Raw genomic sequence first — 20,115 nt, 5'->3', positions numbered from 1 at the left:
TGTTCCATAAAGCATTACCTGTACAATTAACTCTGGAATTTTTTTTTTTTTTTTTCAAAATTAGATTAAACTATAAATTGGCCAACGTCATCAAACAGATTGTGTTTCTTTCTGGAGATTGTACGAGATTCTGCACTTCTCCACTTAGGACCAATAACAGGATTGTCTAAATGTTTAAAAGAAACACAATGACAGTGCAAAATGTGTTAAGAGATTGGCAATTGGACATCATGCTACTTGAAGAAGAAGAAAATCTGCCAGTAAGCAGGTCTTTGTATTTTTGAAGTATCCAGGTTGTCCTTCTGTCACCTTATTGATACTCCTTCAATATTTCCACGTCTGCAAGCGTGAGTGCCATCAGGCCTGTTTCATGTGGATTCAGCCCTCCCATAGTTGTTCTACCCGTGAGGACACGGCTTGGTTTTATGAGTTGTTTCCCATGTTTTCTTTTTTTTTGATGATTACGATTGTTCACCTCCAACCATCAGGCTCATTTCCCCCACTGTTTCCCTCCTGCTATCTTCTTGTTTTCATGCCTGCCTCTTGACCAGCAACCCACCAGGCAAACGTCTACCTCACCACTGATTCCAGCCAGACTCTGTTGACACAATTCCTTCCTGATTAATGATCACAACCACCTTCTCTCATCATTCTCTTTCTGTCTCATGAAAAGACACTATGAGAGGGAAGGATCACAGTTTGGTTTAAACAAAATCATAGCGAAGCAAAGCAAATTTGTTTATGTAGCACATTTCATATACTCTATTTTCGCGGCTACAAGGCACACTTAAATGTCTTGAATTTTCTCCAAAACAGATAGGGCGCCTTATAATGCGGAGCGCCTTGTATACGATCCGTCACAAATTTGTATCCAACTGGAAGCATTTCATGCTGACACGCTGGTTATATAAAGGAAAAGCGGACCTGTGAGAGGACAGCATATGAAAGTTACAGGGGAAAGTGTGGGCATAAGAGGATGCTAAGGGCACGAGCCCGAGAAGGTACATAACGCCTGTATGTGTTTTCTGCTAAACAGCATAGTTTTGGCTAAGGGCCCCCAAAAATGGAACCAACAAAGAGATATGCTTACAAAGAACAAACAACCGCTGTGAATAAACAAGCGCAGCTAATGAACTCGGAGCTTGCTGTTATACTGGAGCCTACAAGGCGAGGAGGACCAAGTTGGAAGAACAACACAAGCAATGGATTACTTAACAAAGAACAAATAATTGCAGTGGGAAAAAAAAACAAAACAATGAAGTAACTTCCTTTGCTGGACATCGCCGTGAACAACATAAACAAGGTGAAATTGTGAGCGGTGTGGGAGCAATGGATGATATATGGCAAACACGTTATTAAGAGGCAGTCCAGGGCGAGTTATGCCACAATTTCTGAAAGGATTGTGGATGCTTGGGTTAACGTGTCTGCTTCAACTTGAGGAAGTAGGAAAGAGAGCTTTGCCAAGTCACGAAGACCAAGCTGAGTTTCCGTGGAAACAAGGTGAGGTGGCCCAAGTTGGAAGAACAACACGAGCAATTAATTAATTAACAAAGAACAAACAATCGCTGTGAATGAAAAACAACAACATTTGCTGGACATCAACATGAACAGGGTAAGCAAAGTGAAGTTGTGCGCAACGTGGGATATACCAGATACGCAGTGAGTTCGGTTGTTGTCATGCTCCTGGTTTCCTGCCCAGGCTGGCGTGGCCAGCCAATCAGCCAGAGCACACCTGCACCGTGTTACAGTTGATGACGCCCAGTATAGATAGGATGTGGGGGACGACTTGTCCTTCACGAGATCGTCGTCCTTGATACCTCGTTCCCGAACTCCTGTTTGCCTCCGTGCACCGACCCACGCCTGTCCACTGACCACCCTGGTAAGCCTGCCGTACTATTACTAAAGGTTTCCTCTGTACTGTCTGCTGTCTCTGGAGTCGTGCATTTGGGTCCACCCTCAAGCCCAGTTTCGTGACAGTTGTACTTTATTAACGTATTTAAAAATGTAGCTATACTATATAGCGATACTAGTTTAAAGTATGCGGTAGCATGCATGCACGCTATTTAAAAAGGCACCCGGAAGAAAACTTGAGTTCGGTTGTACTTTAATTAAGTTTTTCACATTGTAAACATTGAGCTTGGTTGTACTTTATTGAAGTGTTTAAAAAGCGTGCATACACGTTACCATATGGTTTAGGCTAGTATCTCAATACAGCTATATTATATTGCTACATAGTTAAATACTTAAATAAATTACAACCGAACTCACAATTTCCACTGTTAAATATGTCAGTAAAATACGCACTACTGAAGTTGGTTTCCTATCGGGTACCTTTTTAAATAGCGTGCATGGATGCTACTATATGCTTTAAGCTAATGTTGCTATATAGCTATATCCTTTATGGCTCTAAACGTGTATGTAAATAAAGTTTGAAGTGGATGTATTGTGTCAATCAATTCTTCGCTCATTGTTTTGTTGTCTGCTGGTTGTGCTGTTCTGTTTGGTTCGGTGTGAAACTGTGGGTGAAGATGGTGTGTTGACTCGTGACTCGCTTCCACCGCTCGTAGTGAGGGAAAAAAAGTGTAAGCGTGTTCTTCTGCTTACAAAAATAAAGGTGCAATTGTGCCTCACTGTCTCGCGAGCGCTACCCCGCCTTTACCGAATAATACGGTGTGCCTTTTACATGTTAAATTCTGGAATTTCACCTGCATCTGAGACTGCGCCTTATAAAGTGAAGAAAATAAGTATTTGAACACCCTGCTATATTGCAAGTTCTCCTTCTTAGAAATCATGGAGGGGTCTGAAATTTTCATCGGAAGTCCATGTCTACTGTGAGAGAGATAATCTAATAAGAAAAAGCCATAAATCACAATGTTTGATTTTTTTTTTCACTTTATTTGTGTGATACAGCTGCAAATAAGTATTCTAACGTCCGAGAAAACCAATGTTAATATTTGGTACAGTAGCCTTTGTTCGCAATTGCAGAGGTCAAATGTTTCCTGTAGTTGCTCAACAGGTTTGCACACAGTGCAGGAGGGATTTTGGCCCACTCCTCCACAAAGATCTTCTCTCGATCAGACAGGTTTCTGGGCTGTCGCTGATAAACACGGAGTTTCAGCTTCCTCCAAAGATTTTCTATTGGGTTTGGGTCTGGAGATTGGCTAGGCCATGCCAGAATCTTGCTATGCTTCTAACTTAGCCACTCCTTGGATGGAACTCATCATTCATCTTCCTCCAAACACGGTTAGTGGAATTATGACCAAAAAGTTCAGTTTGGGTCTCATCTGACTACAAAACCTTCGCCCATGACTCCTCTGTATCATCAAATGGTCACTGGCAAACTTCAGAGAGGCTTTGAGATGTCCTGGTTTAAGCAGGGGAACCTTCTGTGCCATGGATGATTTCAAACCATGACGTCTCAGTGTATTACCAACAGTCACCTTGGAAACGGTGGTCCCAGCTCTTTTCAGGTCATTGACCAAGTCCTGTCGTGTAGTCCTGGGCTGATTCCTCACCTTTCTAAGGATCATTGAGACAATATGAGGTGATATCTTGCATGGGGCTCCACTCTGATATAGATTGACCATCATGTTTAGCTTTTTCCATTTTCAAATGATTGCTCCAACAGTGGACCTTTTTTCACCAAGCTGCTTGGCAATTTCTCCGTAGCCCTTTCCAGCCATGTGGAGTTGTACAATTTTGTCTCTGTCTTTGGACAGCTTTTGATCTTGGCCATGTTACAAGTTTGAGTCTTACTGATTGTATAGGGTGGACGGGTGTATTTATGCAGCTAACGACCTCACACAAGTGCATCTGATTCGGGATAATACATGGAGTGGACGTGGTCTTTTAAAGGTGGAGTAACAGGTCTTTGAGGGTCAGAATTCTAGCTGATAGACAGTTGTTGAAATACTTATTTGCAGCTGTATCACACACATGAATTGTTAAAAAAAAAATCATACATTGTGATTTCTGAATTTTTCTATTTAGATTATATCTCTGACAGTGGACATGCACCTATGATGAAAATTTCAGAGCCCTCCATGATTTCCAAGTGGGAGAACTTGCAATGTAGCAGGGTGTTCAAATACTTATTTTCTTCACTGGAGCTGTGAAAATACGGCACAGGGTAATTCAATGTGCTTTTCATCATTAAAATAATTAAAAAAAATAAATGCATAAAACTGATTAAAAAAAATACAAATAAAATGGTAAAAGTAGGGCAGTATGGTGGGCCAGCTGGTAAAGCGTTGGCCTCACAGTTCTAAGGTCCCGTCTTCAATCCCGGACCTGCCTGTGTGAAGTTTGCATGTTCCTGTTCCAGTGTAGATTTCCTCCGGGCACTCCAGTTCACCCCCACTTTCCAAAAAACATGCAATATAAATTGGACACTCTCAATTGCCTGATGTGTAATTGTGAGTGCGGGTGTTTGTCTCAATGTGCCTTGTAATTGGCTGGCAACCAGTTCAGGGTGTACCCCGCCTCCTGCCCATTGACAGCTGGGATAGGCGCCAGCACTCCCCGCGACCCTTGTGAGGATAAGTGGCAAAGAAAATGGATGTATGGATATATGGATGGATGATAAAAGTAAATTTATAACACCTTACAGTGTAAAAAATATGATTTACTCAAAAAAGCATGAGCAGGAAGAAGTTATCACTCATTGATGGTTTCAACAGCTGAAGTGTTTTCTGTTTTTTTTTTTTTTTTTAATGGTCAACTATCAAATTCTGACATGCTAATAGAGTTTTCCCTGGGTGGCTTCAGATGTAGTATAATCTTATCATTTTTCTGGTTTGTGCCGGTATTTGACCTGATGGATTGTATTTTTCACAAAAAACAGACCAAATTATTGGATTTATTTGTTGTTTCGAGTTCTTGAGCTATCTGATTTTGGGTTGGGGGCTAGTTGTGAGCTTGTCACCTACAGCAAACAGACTGTGAATATTTTAGAGGTTCTTCCTGATGATTTCAGAAATACATTGCTGTTTAGCCCTTGGTAACTCTCGGTTCAAGTTACAAAGACTTTATAGAATTCATAGTGAATTTGTTTTTTAGTTTTTCTCCACTTACATTCTGCTTTTCTGCACTTATTAATTTAGAAGTCTTTCCCATCTTAGTGCTCCTCTTTAGTGTTCTTGATTGTCTTAGTTTTAATTGGAGCGACAGCATTCATGACATTTCAGATTTACAGGTGAAATTGTAGCTCAACAACTGTCGCAGCATTCATTGTTTGTGGCACAGCTATGGTCTCCATAAAATGGTCAAAATCTTTATGATCAACTGACTTTTCCCTTGTCTATTCCCTCCTTCTCTCTCTTTCTCTCTGAAACCTTGGCACAAGCAGAGACACAAATCTAAAACTAGTTTTTCAACTTTTCCCAACCTATTGCTTCTGGACTCACATATCCATTCTTCCTTTTCTCCTTCTTTCTTCATCTACTGTTTTTATTTCGTCTGCTTCATCAATCAGTTCAGTACAGCCGGTGTCCCCCGTCCACTCCCTGGCTGGCTTTCTGTGTTCTCTGGGACATTTTTTTCATTAGAGGAAAGGATATGAGTTGGGGTGATTCCTTGATTGCCCGAGCGTATTGAGAGGAATATAAATCTATCATCACATGTCCCACTAAACATGCACCCATGCACACAGACACAATAATTTCCTCATGTCCTCACTGGAGCTCTGTTCTGTAGCCAGATGTGTCCTTGAGCACATCTCTGCATGTAGGCTAATCTTGATGAACTGCATACTGGACACTTTGTAATAATCCATTCCCAGATAGAACCGGTTGAGACAGAAACCTTTGTCTAAGTGGAAAGCCCTGATCCCACGCCACAGGTTTGATACCACCCACAGTCCGCCTTTTTGATAAGATAAAGGATGTGCGTTTTCTCTGTATCTTTGCGCTTATGATCTGCTCTCTACAGCCATTGTCTGTAACTCATAAGTGCCCAGAATATTCTGTAAGTAAATTCTTTGAAGAAACTGTTCATCACCTCCAGCCTTTATTTGGATAACCAACATTCTCACTCCCCAAAATTAAACAAAAACGGGGAGGAAAAAAGCATCCTCCAACACAGCTTTCAGAGCAGAGGCGAGACATGACTATCTCTGAGCGACGGTTTACATTCAATCGCTTTTAAATTGAGCACAAAACCTTTAAAACTGATCTAAAATTGTGTTTTTTTTAAAAGGCATAATCCTCTTTTTCCTCATTATGATGAGAAACCCTTGGAAAAATGTGTACGTGCGTGAATTTGTCTGACTTATTCATCAAATTCATCACTGGGGATGACCTTGATTAAACATTTCCAATTGTCACCAATTATTATGTTGAACCAAATAATTCTACCATATTTGGGCTGTGTATTACAAATTTGGTTTTGGATATGATCGGACGGATGAAAGGTTCGTGTGAGTGTCACTGGCTCACTGCAAATCGTTGAGGGGTTTTGCAGCTTTGCGTGAAATCAGATTGCATGCGTCACTTTACTTTTTTGAACTTTCACTTTATGACCTTTATGAAAAGGATTTCCCTTTCCAAAACATTGCTGTTTTAGAAACGATACTGATTTCATGAATCAAACTCAAAATGGTTCAGTACATTGTTTCCATGTCTCAGGAGAATTCCGAGGAAATTCGTGCATCTTGAAGTATTGGCGGTGTAATGGTATGTGGTGCTCTCTTTCATGCAGTCAATGAGGGTTCAATGCCTGGTCAGTGACCCTATTTCTAGCCACTATTAGTCCCAATCCTTAAAAAAAAAAAAAAAAAAAAAAAAATAGGTGGGCTGTGTCAGAAAGGGCATCTTATAAAAACAATGCCAAACAAATCACTTGACTGACTTGCTGTGGTGACATCTGATCGCAAAACCTGAAAGTCGGACCAATTTTCCATCTTCAAGAGGAGTAATTTCATTCTGCTCTGCTTGTTATTCTTGATTGTTGTCATTTATCTGCTTTGAGATGACTTGGGAAGCACACATCTTTTTTGAACAACTTTCCATTATAACAATGTCACAAATCTGCAGATGATCTGAAAAATAACCCTGAAGACATCATTTTTTTTGTTGAGACGGATGCTCACTTTATTAACTTTATTCAAATATGTGACATTTTGGTAAAAAACTGCTTTGAATTAAAAGGTAACGCATGGACACAATAAATGAGTTACCAACATGTATTGTTTAATTTCTTTTTTTTGGCTGTTTTTTTATTTTTTTCATTTTTTTACCCAGAGAGGTCCAGATTTCCATGCAATGGGTTAGTTTGAGACAGTCTTGTCTGTCTAGTAGTCAGTCTACTATTAGTTGAGATATTCTGATTGGTTGCTTTGATTGAAAATTCAAAAACAAATTTTCTGCTGCACAGGCCATTATTTTTAGATGGTCCCATATTGTATCTGTTTAGACCTCCATAGAGTGACTCTCTAACATAGCAAGAAAGTGTCTGTTTTATAAACTTTGACAAAACCACCCAGGTTTTGTCCTACAAGTGTCCAGAAAAGCCAGCTTTGACAGCTACCTGTGTTTGACCCAGTTTTGTACCTTCTTTGTGTACATTTGGCTAAGACTGCCCCCTTTCATCCGATTGGTTCCAGCTGTGGAAAAGACCCACTTGTGAGAGCACACATGATAATGTTGGCAGTGTTGGCTCAGAGCAGAGAGGTTGGCAAATATCTTTCTTAGAGATGTAGATCAGCTCGAGAAATTGGACCTCAGGAATGAGTGGATCTTTTCATTTCAGGTTTACTGAGGCACCAAGTACCAGTAAAGTTTTGTATGGCAAAATATAGGACCTTTAAATACAGTCATCAGTTGATCTAACTGATTAAACAGTTAAAAGGCATATAATCCAAATGCATGTACAGCAAAAGTTGTCTTGGTTTGAATCCCTGCCCTGAATGTTCTGTGTGGGGTTGGCATTGTTGTTTGTTTCCTCCGCATGTCCATTTAATTTTGGGTAGTGAGAATGTTGGTTATCCAAATAAAGGCTGGAGATGATGAACAGTTTCTTCGAAAAATTTACAAACAGAATATTCCGGGCACTTATGAGTTACAGACAATGGCTGTAGAGACCAGATCACATGTGCGGAGGTGCAGAGGAATCACACATTCTTTATCTTGTCAGAAGGGTGGAAAATGGGTGGTATCAAACCTTTGGCATGGGATCGGGGCTTTCCACTTAGACAAAGGGTTTCTGTCTCAACCGGTTCTAGCTGGCAATGGATTATTACAAAGTGTCCAGTATGCAGTTCATCAAGGTTAGCCTACGTGCAGAGACGTGCTCAAGGACACATCTGGCTACAGAACAGAGCTCCAATGAGGACATGAGGAAATTATGCAGTCATGATTAAATATGGGCATAAGACATACTTCAATCCCCCTTTCGGACTCGAAAGAGTCCGACACCTGTAATGAACAAAATTAAAGAAAGCTGCCAGCTTCGTCATTGTCCGGAGTGGGTGGTGCATCGGGCATGGGGCCCTTTCCTCTGGGATGAGTTGAGCTAGAACGCAGTCAGCTTCCAGAGTACCAAACACCATTCCTAGTGAAAGCAAAAAATTGCTTCAGCAAGGGTGAAGAAAAAGAAAGCATTAGCCAAGTCAATCCAAGTGAAATGAGTGTGGGCTGATGTAATTTGGAACAATGCCGAGTCTGGGTTCGGGACGGGCAAACTGAGGGTTAACACAGCCGCATTAATTGCTCGCAGGTCATGGACCATGCAAAACTTTCCAGTGTTTTTCTTTTCAACAGACAAGATGGGGGTGTTAAAATCAGAGCCAGGAATTTCACACAACACTCCTGCTTTGAGCAAGCTGTCAATTGTTTCAGAAATTCCAATCATACAAGCCTCTTTTACAGGGTATTGGGGAACATATATTTGTTCTGGTTTCATCTGAAACACAACAGGTGATACTTTGCAGTGACCAACATCAGTGGGGTCCATGGTGATGTGGGGAGGGAATCAGGAAGTTGACCAGCAAAATCACTGTCAGTTGTTTCACGCCCATGGTGCTCATCCAGAAGCTGGTGTTCCAAAACAGAAGTGGGTAAAAATGTGTTAGACTGAATCCAATAAGCATCGGGGGAACAGAGCAATAGAGAGTGAAATGAATTTTGCCAATCAGTGGCCTGTGTGCATGCCAGGACAAACGGACCGATATCCTTCGCTGTGTGCTGAGGCGAGACCATCAAAGAGACATGTGGGTGACAAGGAGGCATAGAAGGATCTAGGGGATCCACCATCCTGTAGCATTTGAGTTGTTCAGGAGTCAGGAACTCCAAAAAGGCGACAGCCGGTTTGCCTGCGAACACGTCACCCATGTTCAATTTCCGTATTTTGTTTTCAATTTCCTGAAATGCCTCACTATACCTCTCATCGCCTGATCTGTCATAGAACAGAGTGCAATGCATACAATCAGTTACCATATCATAAAATCTGAGGTTGCGAACCCGAGGTGACCAGAGAGTCCAAAAGTGTTCAGCGTCGAGCCAACCACTGGAGTCAATATCCACTCTTGCCCAGTAGATGTCGGCAGTAGCGCATGCCACAGGGCATTGTTCAACAAGCGGGAACTGGGAGGTGGCACCGGACGCAGAGGCGCAGTAGGTGTTACCATCCGGAAATTCCAGGATGAGTCCATCAGGGCTGCATTTGAAGAGAGGGCATGTGGCGATGAAGAGATCTCTGCCCAAATGATTGACTGGAAAGTTTGGTGCAAACACAAAAGAAGGCAAAAGAGTCTTAAGTGATTGTTTGTTTGACTCTCTTGGGGTTGGTTGTAACCTCCTCGATTGTAGCCACGTGCTCCATCCAGATGCTTGAGGTCACTGTCTGCCCTCGTGGGCCCAATGACCAGGCTGTCCACAATTGAAGCACACGTTACAGCCACCAGGGGTGCATCTCGACCCATGAATGAACCTGCTTGATACTTCATGCACTCGAAACCGACAGAGGGAGATGAGATCAGAGCAAGAGCGGCTTCTTCCGGCTTTTTAGATTTTGCAACTGCAACATGGCAAGTTGTGTTTCTGTAGTTTTGTGTTTGTCAACCTTAGACTCTTTTTCTTTAGCATGTCTCCTCAAATGATGTTTACCACCAGTCAACCTCAGCACCAGGATGGTCTGGATTGGCCTCCATGGCTTGCACCACAGACTTGGGAACGCCCTTCAAAATGGCTGCTCGGAACACTTGCGAATGCAAAGCGGAGGCTTGAGGGGCATGTCCTGTTTTCAGAGTGTAATCAGTGAGGGCTCGGTCAAGAAAAGCCACGGCCTCCTCATCTGCTTTGGGAGCAACCAAATCTGAAATGATACCCGCAGGAATTGGAAATAAAGTCTCTTACGCTGCAGATAAGGTCAAATAATTTTCTTGTGTAAGAGCCTAAATGATCGGGGAGAGAAGAAAAACCTGAATTTTGCATCAGGGTTGATTGTGTTAGTAGAACACGGATGTCACCTGCTGTTAACTTTTGTTCCGTAACTGCTTTCTGCACTGCTTGAAGCCAATTGCGACGACCAGATTGCATGGGTGGAAATTTCTGCATCAGTGGGAGGGAAAGATTTGTAAAACATAGCAGAGTTACCAGTAGCCGGGTCAACTTTGGGAAGAGTCACATGCCGATGAGGAGGAAAAGCTGGACGTTTGGAAGATTCCTCTGGGTCTTCAGGACCTCTGGTTCGATCCAAAATGGAGTCTTTCAACTGTTCTTTCTCACAAACTCATTCTTTTTCAGGCAAGCTTCCAACACACACATCACATGCATTTCTCACTTGTACACTGAGCAACAATTGTTCATAATGGTTTGGTATTTGCCGCAAATCGAACCATTCAATTTCCCTATCAAACTGTCCCTCCATTTCATTTTAAATCGAATCCCCCGTCTCTTTGTTTTGTTTTTTGTAGTCAACAGGTCTTTCTATTTCTAACAGAGAGGCAGATAAGTGACAAAGCAACAATAACGCGGAGAGTGGGCCTCCTTGCACACTCACGCAGCCAACAACTCAAAGAACTTAGCATTAAAAATGCAAATATATCAAAACAAGAATGAGAACAGTAGACGTACAGGCAGTGTTGCCTCTGTTGATCTTGCACTCAACCACACACACATACATACAAGCACGCTTGCCTCACTATGCTACAATCGTGTGTGTGCACGCAAGACACTCACCCGCGAGCCAGCAGATGCCGAACGACGCTCCTTTTTTTTTTTTTAACTACCATTGGGTATCGTCATACCCTTCTTAGGCCATTTTATTAGGGTCACTTTAATTTCCACAATTTATATAATCTCTCAGATGGATTTCCCTAACCCTATTATTATTATTATTATTATTATTATTATTATTGTTAATATTGTTGTTGTTGTAGTTTATTTATTTAAAAAAATGCTTGAGCCTCTTAATTTACAGTCCTTTGATTTCGAATGAGGAATTCTAGTCTCTCGGATTCTCCGTAAAGTACGAGACAACCTCTCGGTCCAGAAAGTTTTGGACTGGCCCTCAACCTACTGGCTTGTCTGGCAGTCACGGGATTTACAACCTTTCTGTGTCAGCACAACCTCCGAACACAGGGCTCGTCTAAACCCTTTCTAGGGTGGTACGCCCAAACACTCTAAGGCTTTTAAACCTCTACTCATAGGACTATACCACCCAAAGTTTCCCCTACTTTTCAACCAGCCAGAGACTAATTTCACAATGTCACAAATTCAAACGTGACATGGACCTCAACCCCAGTTAAGATCAAGATCATTTTTGGAGGATAAATGTCCTCTTACCTTATCAATTGTTGGCCGGCTGATGTTCTGTCTGTCAACCAACATCTCAGTCCGAAATCACGTCGGGGTCACCAGTTGTTGGAGGACGCTTTTTTTCCTCCGCGTGTTCGTTTAATTTCGGGTAGTGAGAATGTTGGTTATCCAAATAAAGGCTGGAGATGATGAACAGTTTCTTCAAAGAATTTACTTACAGAATATTCCGGGCACTTATGAGTTACAGACAATGGCTGTAGAGAGAAGATCACAAGTGTGAAGGTACAGAGAAAGCACACATTCTTTATCTTGTCAGGCGGGCGGACTATGGGTGGCATCAAACCTCTGGCGTGGGATCGGGGCTTTCCACTTAGACAAAGGATTCTGTCTCAGCCGGTTCTAACTGGCAATGGATTATTACAAAGTGTCCAGTATCAAGGTGAGCCTAGGTGCAGAGATGTGTTCAAGGACACATCTGGCTACAGAACAGAGCTCCAGTGAGGACATGAGGAAATTATGCAGTCATGACTAAATATGGGCATAAGACATGCTTTAGCATGTTCTCTTTGTCCTTCCATGGGAACAAACCAAAACATGCATTGGAGGTTAAGTGATGACAATGTAGAGGAAATAAAAGCCTGTTTTTATAACCATCAGTCCTCATATGCGCTCAGTCAAGAAAATTAATTTCTTTCCATCGAACTTTCGGTGTAAAGTAAAACTAAAAAGGAAGGAAAAGACTTTAAAAAAAGAAAATAATTTTACTTGACAATAACTTACAGATTCACTGAGTAACATCACAACCAAGTAGTAGTGCAGTTATTTGATTTATTTGTTTGGTAGCACAAAAAAGAGCACATGAGCACTTCCCAAGTCATGAAACAGTAAAGTATCATCACTAAGGATTATAAAAAAAAAAAGCATGATGGGTTATTTCCATTGTGGCCCTCAGTACACAAAAACACCATGCAACAGAAAACAAAGACATAAAACAGAAACATCCAATTCATAAAATACTTCACATATTTAAAAAAATCTACAATGTAAAATAGTACAAAGATCATCATACACTCCCTTTTTTGAAAATCAGGGTAATGCCAGTAGCAGGGCAATAGTGCTATACATCTTAAAAACATGAAATGATCCAAAATTAGATAATTATCTGTTGTAGGTCATTCCAACTGCCTCCTTGGAGCAGTTTCCCCACCCATTCCTACTCTGTAAGTTATGCCATGCGTATATACATCTTGCCTCCTGTTGTTCATTGCGAGTTTGTTGTACCTCATTTCACGTTCCTGCATTCCTTGTTCCATGATCTGACTCATAGTAACCTGACCAGTGTTTTTGACCTTGCCGTATGCCTAACTATTTGGATACTGTTGCCTTTTCGACTCCCTGCCTGTGTAGCAATCGTTGCCTGACATTAAACCCACTTCTAGAACTACATCTTGCTCTCGAGTCATGGATTTGGATCCTCTCCCATGTTCTGCACTTGACATTATCTATGACAGTGACTGACAAGCAGCTAAGAGTGTCAGTGTTTACGAAATTCAGGGACAGGTACTCCGAACTGGATTTGACTGCTGAGCTGACAAGAGACAGCAGTTCGGATCCGTTTGTGCTGGAGCAGCGACGTCATGTAATTGAACTTCTGACAACCATAAAGACAGGCACTGGTGACCCCAACTCGGCTGCTGTGAACTCGTTACGGCGAAGCGACTACCGAGAACTGCTAGACTTGGTTTTAGTTTACCTAGGAGAGGACAAGACATCCAACTTTCAGAAACCCGGTGCGACAAACAAAGCTCGCTGGATGGGAAAACTTTTGTATGCGATCAAAATGATTCTTTTAAGAAATTCTGTCGCCGATTTGAAGGATAGACTCTTATCAAAGTCTGTCATGGATAAAGTAGCAAGATTTGTGACTTTTTTTGACGCACACTTATGTGCCGTGGTGGTTCATGTGTCCAATTAGCTCGGAAGCGCCGATCAATGATTTACAATTGGCTAAAAAATGGACAAAATTTGTGAATATTGATCCAGTAATAGCTAAAGCCGTTTTGAAGGGGTTCATGAATCACTATTGGTACTTGGTGCCAGAAATGATTCCACTCAGTCTCTTCAGTGACAGTCTCGACAAGACAGAGAAACGTGAAATAGCGGAAACAATTATCTCATTACCAAAGAAACCACATAACGAGAGTCGGCACGGGACTGGTTATGGGAAACCAATTTTCCCCCATTTTGACCCTGAACATACAAAGTTGAAAGATTTGTGTTCATGCGATTCGTGGAAATTCTTTGAATTACTTGATAAAGACACTGATTTTCTTCATGAAGATCCTGAACAATGGCTGTCAAAGGAAAACTACCGAAAACATCGATCTGTCGTCCGAAACCTGAGGATGACTAACGACAGCGCCGAGAGAGATGTAAAACTAGCTGCCAAATTTCTAAAATCTGCTAAAATGGAAAAAAACTACCAAAATATTTTGCAAGTTGCGGGAAATGACAGGAAAGCTGTACAAAACCAACGGAAGAAAATGAAAACCGAAATTGAAAATTGGTATTTGCATTTGTAGACTGTAGACAAACTGAGAAAAATGTAAGATTTTACTATTGCAGCAGTTTGTAGGTATATTTCAGGATGTATGTTTTGAATGATGGATGTTCATTTGAATGAATATTTTACGAATAGATTTTAATTTGTATTATTAAATTAAATTTTTTTATTTCCTATAGGCTATTTTTTTTTATGAAATCACGGATATTTTATTGCCTGCAGTCCACTGATGCGAGTAGAAATGTAGCCTATAATGTGTCAATTTGACTGATGCAATGTTGAGATTTCCATCGCGATGAGGAACCCCTAAACATTGAAATATTTCATCCGAATTTCACCATTTTACTTTTAATATCAAGCCTCACGCTAGAAAAAAAGTTCAGTTCAAAAGACTCAATTTTTCAAAATCAAGGGGGACCAGATTCAACCTAGTGCCCTTGTGACCTGACCTCGGATAGGCAATGGATTTGGTATATATGCAAGACTATTAATCAACCCAACTTTCGAATAGTTGATCACAATGAGATTAATATGGTAACACAAATGTGAAAAGTGTTATTTCAGTTGATTTAATGCAATCAATATTGGTTTTATTTCTAAAGCAAGTAAAAAGATTATTTCAACTGTGAATGAATTGTGATTAAAACGCTTTCATATATTCTCAGGATTTATTTTTCAATTTGATGCTAAAAGTGTTCTTCAGTTAAAGGTGGTGTACCTCAATGAGTAAAAAGTCCAAAGTCACAAGAGTTCATGTTGTAGTAGTGATTGCAGTTCGAATACATTTCATTGAGTCACAAATGATTTACTTTTCTAATCTGACTTGATAAAAGCAAAAATATATGAATCATCAAACCACTGGCTCCAACATCAGTAATCCTCCATGACCTCCTTTTAATTCAGTTGAGTTTTTCTACACACACAGATTGTATTTATATGATGTAGTTTATGAAACCTATATCTTCTTTATAAATTGGATGTTATAAATGGAGAATTTTTACTTTTATTTACACATAGAGAGGGCAATGAAGTGTGAGACCCTACTTCTGAGCCTTCTTTAAAAATAAAGAAAATACATGAGCCTTCAAGAGAAATCTATTGCACAAGCCATTATTTGATACATCCATCAATTACATGTACAGTTGAACCCAGAAGTTTACACAAACTGCAAAAAACAATTTCATTGTTGTTTCCTTGTCAGAAGCCAAATCAGACTAAACCTGTCCTGCTTCACATCAATCAGCATCACCAAAATTATTTGATTTTGTGAAATGCCACAACAATGAGAGAGAGAATTTCTTAGAGTTTTAGATTTTCTTCTAAGTAAAAAATTTACATGCATTTCCTTCGTATCGACTAACATTTCTTTTGAACCGTGTGACTTGAGTCAAATGTTTTGGGTAATCTTAAAGGATTGATGTTCATAAATACGTGGACTCACTACCTTTAAAAAGCAAAAACTAAGCCCGAAACCTAAACAGTCATATCAAATCAATTGCTAAAACTGCCTTTTACCACTGCGATTGGCTATCAACCAGTTCAGGGTTTACCCTGCCTCGTGCCTGTTGACAGCTTGGATAGGCTCCAGCACTCCCGCAACCCTTATGAGGATAAGTGGCTAAGAAAATGGATGGATGGATGCCTGCCTTTTACCATCTGAAGAACACATCTGGAGTGAAGGCTTACATGTGTCAAGCAGACCAGGAGAAGCTCACCCATGCTTTTAACTCAAGTAGACTTGACTATGGTATGGTCTTCTGACTGGGCTCCCCAAAAAGAGCACTAAACAGCTGTAGCTTGTTCAGAATGATGCAGTTTAGGTTGTGACCAGAATAAAGCGGTGAGAGCATATAACACCAATTCTCAAGTCTTCACACTGGCTTCCAGTCAGTTTTAGAATAAAATTAAAATTTCTACTACTGGTCTTTAACTCACTAAATGGTGTATATGAATTCTTACAATCCATACAAATAAATTTGCTTTGCTTCATTTTTCATTTTCAGGTTGGGTGTTTGTCTGTGAAGAATACATTGAAAATTGCTCAAGTCTACAGGTGAAAAACTATCCATTGTGAAGTTGAGAGAAAATTAAATATCAACCAGTAATTGCACAAACCATTTGTAATGGCAACCTGAAGCATTTTGAATGTGCTAAAGAAAAATTAAGCCTCACGTGTAACTGAAGTTGATTAAGGAGATCAAGGTAAAGAGCAGCAGTTGATGATCGAAACAGTATAAGTCAAAAACAAGGCCCGGAAAAACATTGTTTAAACTCTTGTAGACATCAGCACCTACCTCTGGACAGCAGCCGTGATCATATAATTTATTTTATGAGAAAAAATACACAGGCTACACAAGAAAATATAAACCACGAGAAATAGAAAAGCCATGCTGTAATTTGCCGAACAATTAAATAGTGACTCTAATATTAGATTTTCAACAGGGTATCAGTTGTTTGCATTTTGATTCTTTTTGTTAATTTTGAATGAATGCATATATATATATATATATATATATAATGGCATATAATCAGAGAAAGACAATCAAAAACTTCAAATTTACAAGGAAACAGTATTATGGAAAAAATAAATCTGAGGTTTTTCAGCAATTTTTTTTTTCTCAATGGTAACCAAAACTGTGATCATGGAAATTTCCAAAAGCAACTGTAAGTCAATTACATATTTTCATCCAGTAATGCAAGGAAATCCATAAACATACAATAACTACATAAACTAAATAACTACTACTATAACTACTTCTATAACTACATAAATTAACTACAACATTTTTATTTTTTTCATTTAACGACATAATCTAGTGAGGTTAAAGGTAATTAGGTTACACGTAACACTGTCAAACATACTAAAATGTTGATCTCGTGTCTGATACCACATTTTTTAGTTTACAGCAAAAAATAATGAATTGGTATCAGTTACATTACATTTGGAAAGCTGTATATTTTTATTTGATTAAAATGTAATTTGTGAGGAATTAATCACAGTGCAATTAAATTAAATGTTTTTGTCAGGTCCCACCACAAAAAAAAGCTAAAAAAAAAACAATAATGTATTGCTATTATCAATGGGATTACATGTACAGTAAAAACAATGCAAATATGCCATATTAACACCACAGAGGAAAATTTCGATCCATTATGATGTTTTTCCACTCCACATTTAATATTTGTTACAATTTGGTTTGTTTACACACCAGACATGTTAGTTTCTTTTGCAGCTTGTTGTAAAATGGGATGCAGTTTTTGAAAGCAGATATGAAATGGAGTGCTCTGCTGTGCCCCCCCCCACTTATTTTTTTTAACCCATGTGAGTATTGTTATTGCAGTCAGTGACGCAGTGTAGCGTAAAACCACTGCTTCAAACCACACTTAATCACACACTGCAGCACAGAGTAAATATCTAATCACACTCACAGGACTGCATGAATGCTGATGCTCACACAAAAATGCTTATCACACACACACACACACACTTACACTCACACCAGTCTCACACATCTGAAAAGGAAATTCCATCTTTTTCCACTTTGGGGCATGGTCGGAAACACTCACACACTCCACGCAGACAAATCAGAGTTTTTGATCTATCTCAATGCCACGCCTCAACAAATTCAATCAGAAGGGAGCTCGAGTTTTTGTATGGCTGTTGTTTTATTTTTTCTTTACTCTCCCGATTTCGTACTCCCTCTTTGACTGCCCCTGTCAGGTATTAACGCACACACTTTTTTTTTTCTTTACAGTGAAGCAAGGAAATATTGATGAAAGGTTGCATTAATTGAAATAGTGTAGATCATGTGGCTACAATTGCAGTAAGTAGTACATAGCTTTAATGGATTGATATGTTAAAATTAAAACATGGTGGGCAACATGTGTCACTAATACGGCAGTATTTTCTCTTACAAGCACCTTTTTCAAAATGTTATTCCATTGATTCCTTAAGGCTACACTGAAAGAGACACTATGAGCAAAACTCAGAGAATTAAGAGAATACATTCATGTTTTACATGAATCAATGCCAAAAAATTACATATCCACTAAATACGGGAGAAGGAGCATCAGAAAACAGCAAAGAGTAGCATGGCTGCAACAAAATACCAGCAGCATTACAGAGGAACAAAAAGAAACTGAACGTGTAACAAATGAGGGACAAGAGAATTCTGCTGTGATTTTCAGTATCCTTGTATTTTGTTTTTCAAGAAAATGCAGGGAAATGTAGAATGCACTATACAAAACCATTACAAATATACATTGTGTCACAGTATGGGTTTTGAAAATGAGGAAGGCAAGGCAAAAAGATGTGGAGGACCCAAGTGCAGGGAAGCAGTGTAGGGAAACAATCACTTTTTTTCATCATTTGTTCTTGAATTTCTTTGGATCGTGGCATGAGGCATTGGTTCTTGTAGCCTACTTCACGTTCTCTGACAGTCTATTAAATTGATTTCTTGATTCAATAAGTGTGGTGGTAATCAGATTTGGGTGCGGTAACTCACCTTTCCAAACTGTGATTTAACATGGAAGGGGTGGGGTGGGGTGGTGTGGGGGGGGGAGTTTTTCACAGTTGTATTTTTTTGCGCCTTAATAAATTGAATTGCCATTTGAAAACTGCATTTTGTATTTCCTTGGGTTATCTCTGAGTGATATTGAAATTGGTTTGATGAGTTTAAACCTCTGCGTGTGACAGATGGATATGCAAAACAATAAAAATCAGGAAGGGAGTGAATACTATTTCGCAGCATTCTATATGTGTGCTTGTGTTTGTGTGGGTGTCTCATCAGACCAAAGCCCTTTCCGCTTTTCATCAGTTCATCTCAGATGTGCTCGGCGGTTCTGAGTGTTTTGAAACAGTAGTTCCCTGGGATAATTAATGAAGCTAAAAAATAACAGTTCTTCATGTCAGTATAACCTACCAGGCTTTAGGAACAGGAAGTCGGGCAAGAAATTACTTAATAAACAGCAGCATAAGATTTGTGAGACAAATGTATTTAAATACAAAAATTTTCCAATTGAACCGCTGTTGCGTATAAATTCAGATTGCATCATCCCTGGTGGGACCTCAATTAGCATTTAAGACACTAATTGTAAGAACTTATACATGTAAAGTTGTTTCACACTCAAAATAGGTTCAATTTCATGATATTGGCTACTAAATACAATGTGAAAAAATTTGTTGGATAAAAAACGTTGTGAAGACACTTTATTCTGAATGTGGATGGTGACATGACCCTGGTTTATTTTAAAGCAGTGTGGAACTGTGTGCAGGAAGCGGGAGACATCAAGGACAGATGCGGAAGCAGGAATGCTTGTGTTTTCACAGAGTTCTGTGATTTATTGATGTCATCGTTGGAGGAGAGATAAATGATAAATCTGGACATCATTACGAAGCATATCCTAATTGCTGTCCCAGTGTTGCTATACCTATTATTAAACAAAGTGTAAAATAGAATTGACAATTAAGCACCATCATATGGAAACCATGGATTATGTTACCGGGTTACTAATTATGCCTTATAAAACCATCAACTGTAGCCCTCCTTCCTCTATATGCTTCATTTTTCATCACTTTATAGTTTCAGGAGAGTTCTAAAACGAATGAACACAATTGAGAGCCTCCAAGTAAGAAGCCTACTAGTGGGATCCTGGATCGTGGCAGCGGATTGCCTCATTAAAAAAGAAAATCCCATTTACGCTTAAACTTTTCTTTTCCCAAGTGTGGTTGGTTACGCCAAATCCAATACCAACCTCTAAAACCTTACCTGAGGCAGCAAATATTGCCAAGTGTCTGAG

At 39.8% G+C, this 20,115-nt stretch overlaps 1 long non-coding RNA gene across 1 annotated transcript; it reads left to right on the top strand.

The window, feature by feature from the left end:
* The first annotated feature begins 1,817 nt into the window (after window positions 1-1,817).
* LOC133504543 (uncharacterized) lies at window positions 1,818-19,796 on the top strand. Its single transcript, XR_009796012.1, has 3 exons — window positions 1,818-1,879; window positions 16,320-16,369; window positions 19,591-19,796. It is a non-coding gene; the product is annotated as an uncharacterized LOC133504543 (long non-coding RNA).
* Window positions 19,797-20,115: the final 319 nt, after the last annotated feature.

This window comes from Syngnathoides biaculeatus, chromosome 8 (genome assembly GCF_019802595.1).
Source record: "Syngnathoides biaculeatus isolate LvHL_M chromosome 8, ASM1980259v1, whole genome shotgun sequence".
Taxonomy (NCBI): domain Eukaryota; kingdom Metazoa; phylum Chordata; class Actinopteri; order Syngnathiformes; family Syngnathidae; genus Syngnathoides; species Syngnathoides biaculeatus.
The sequence above is the reverse complement of the archived record's forward strand: the minus strand, read 5'-3'. Positions and strand labels throughout refer to the sequence as shown.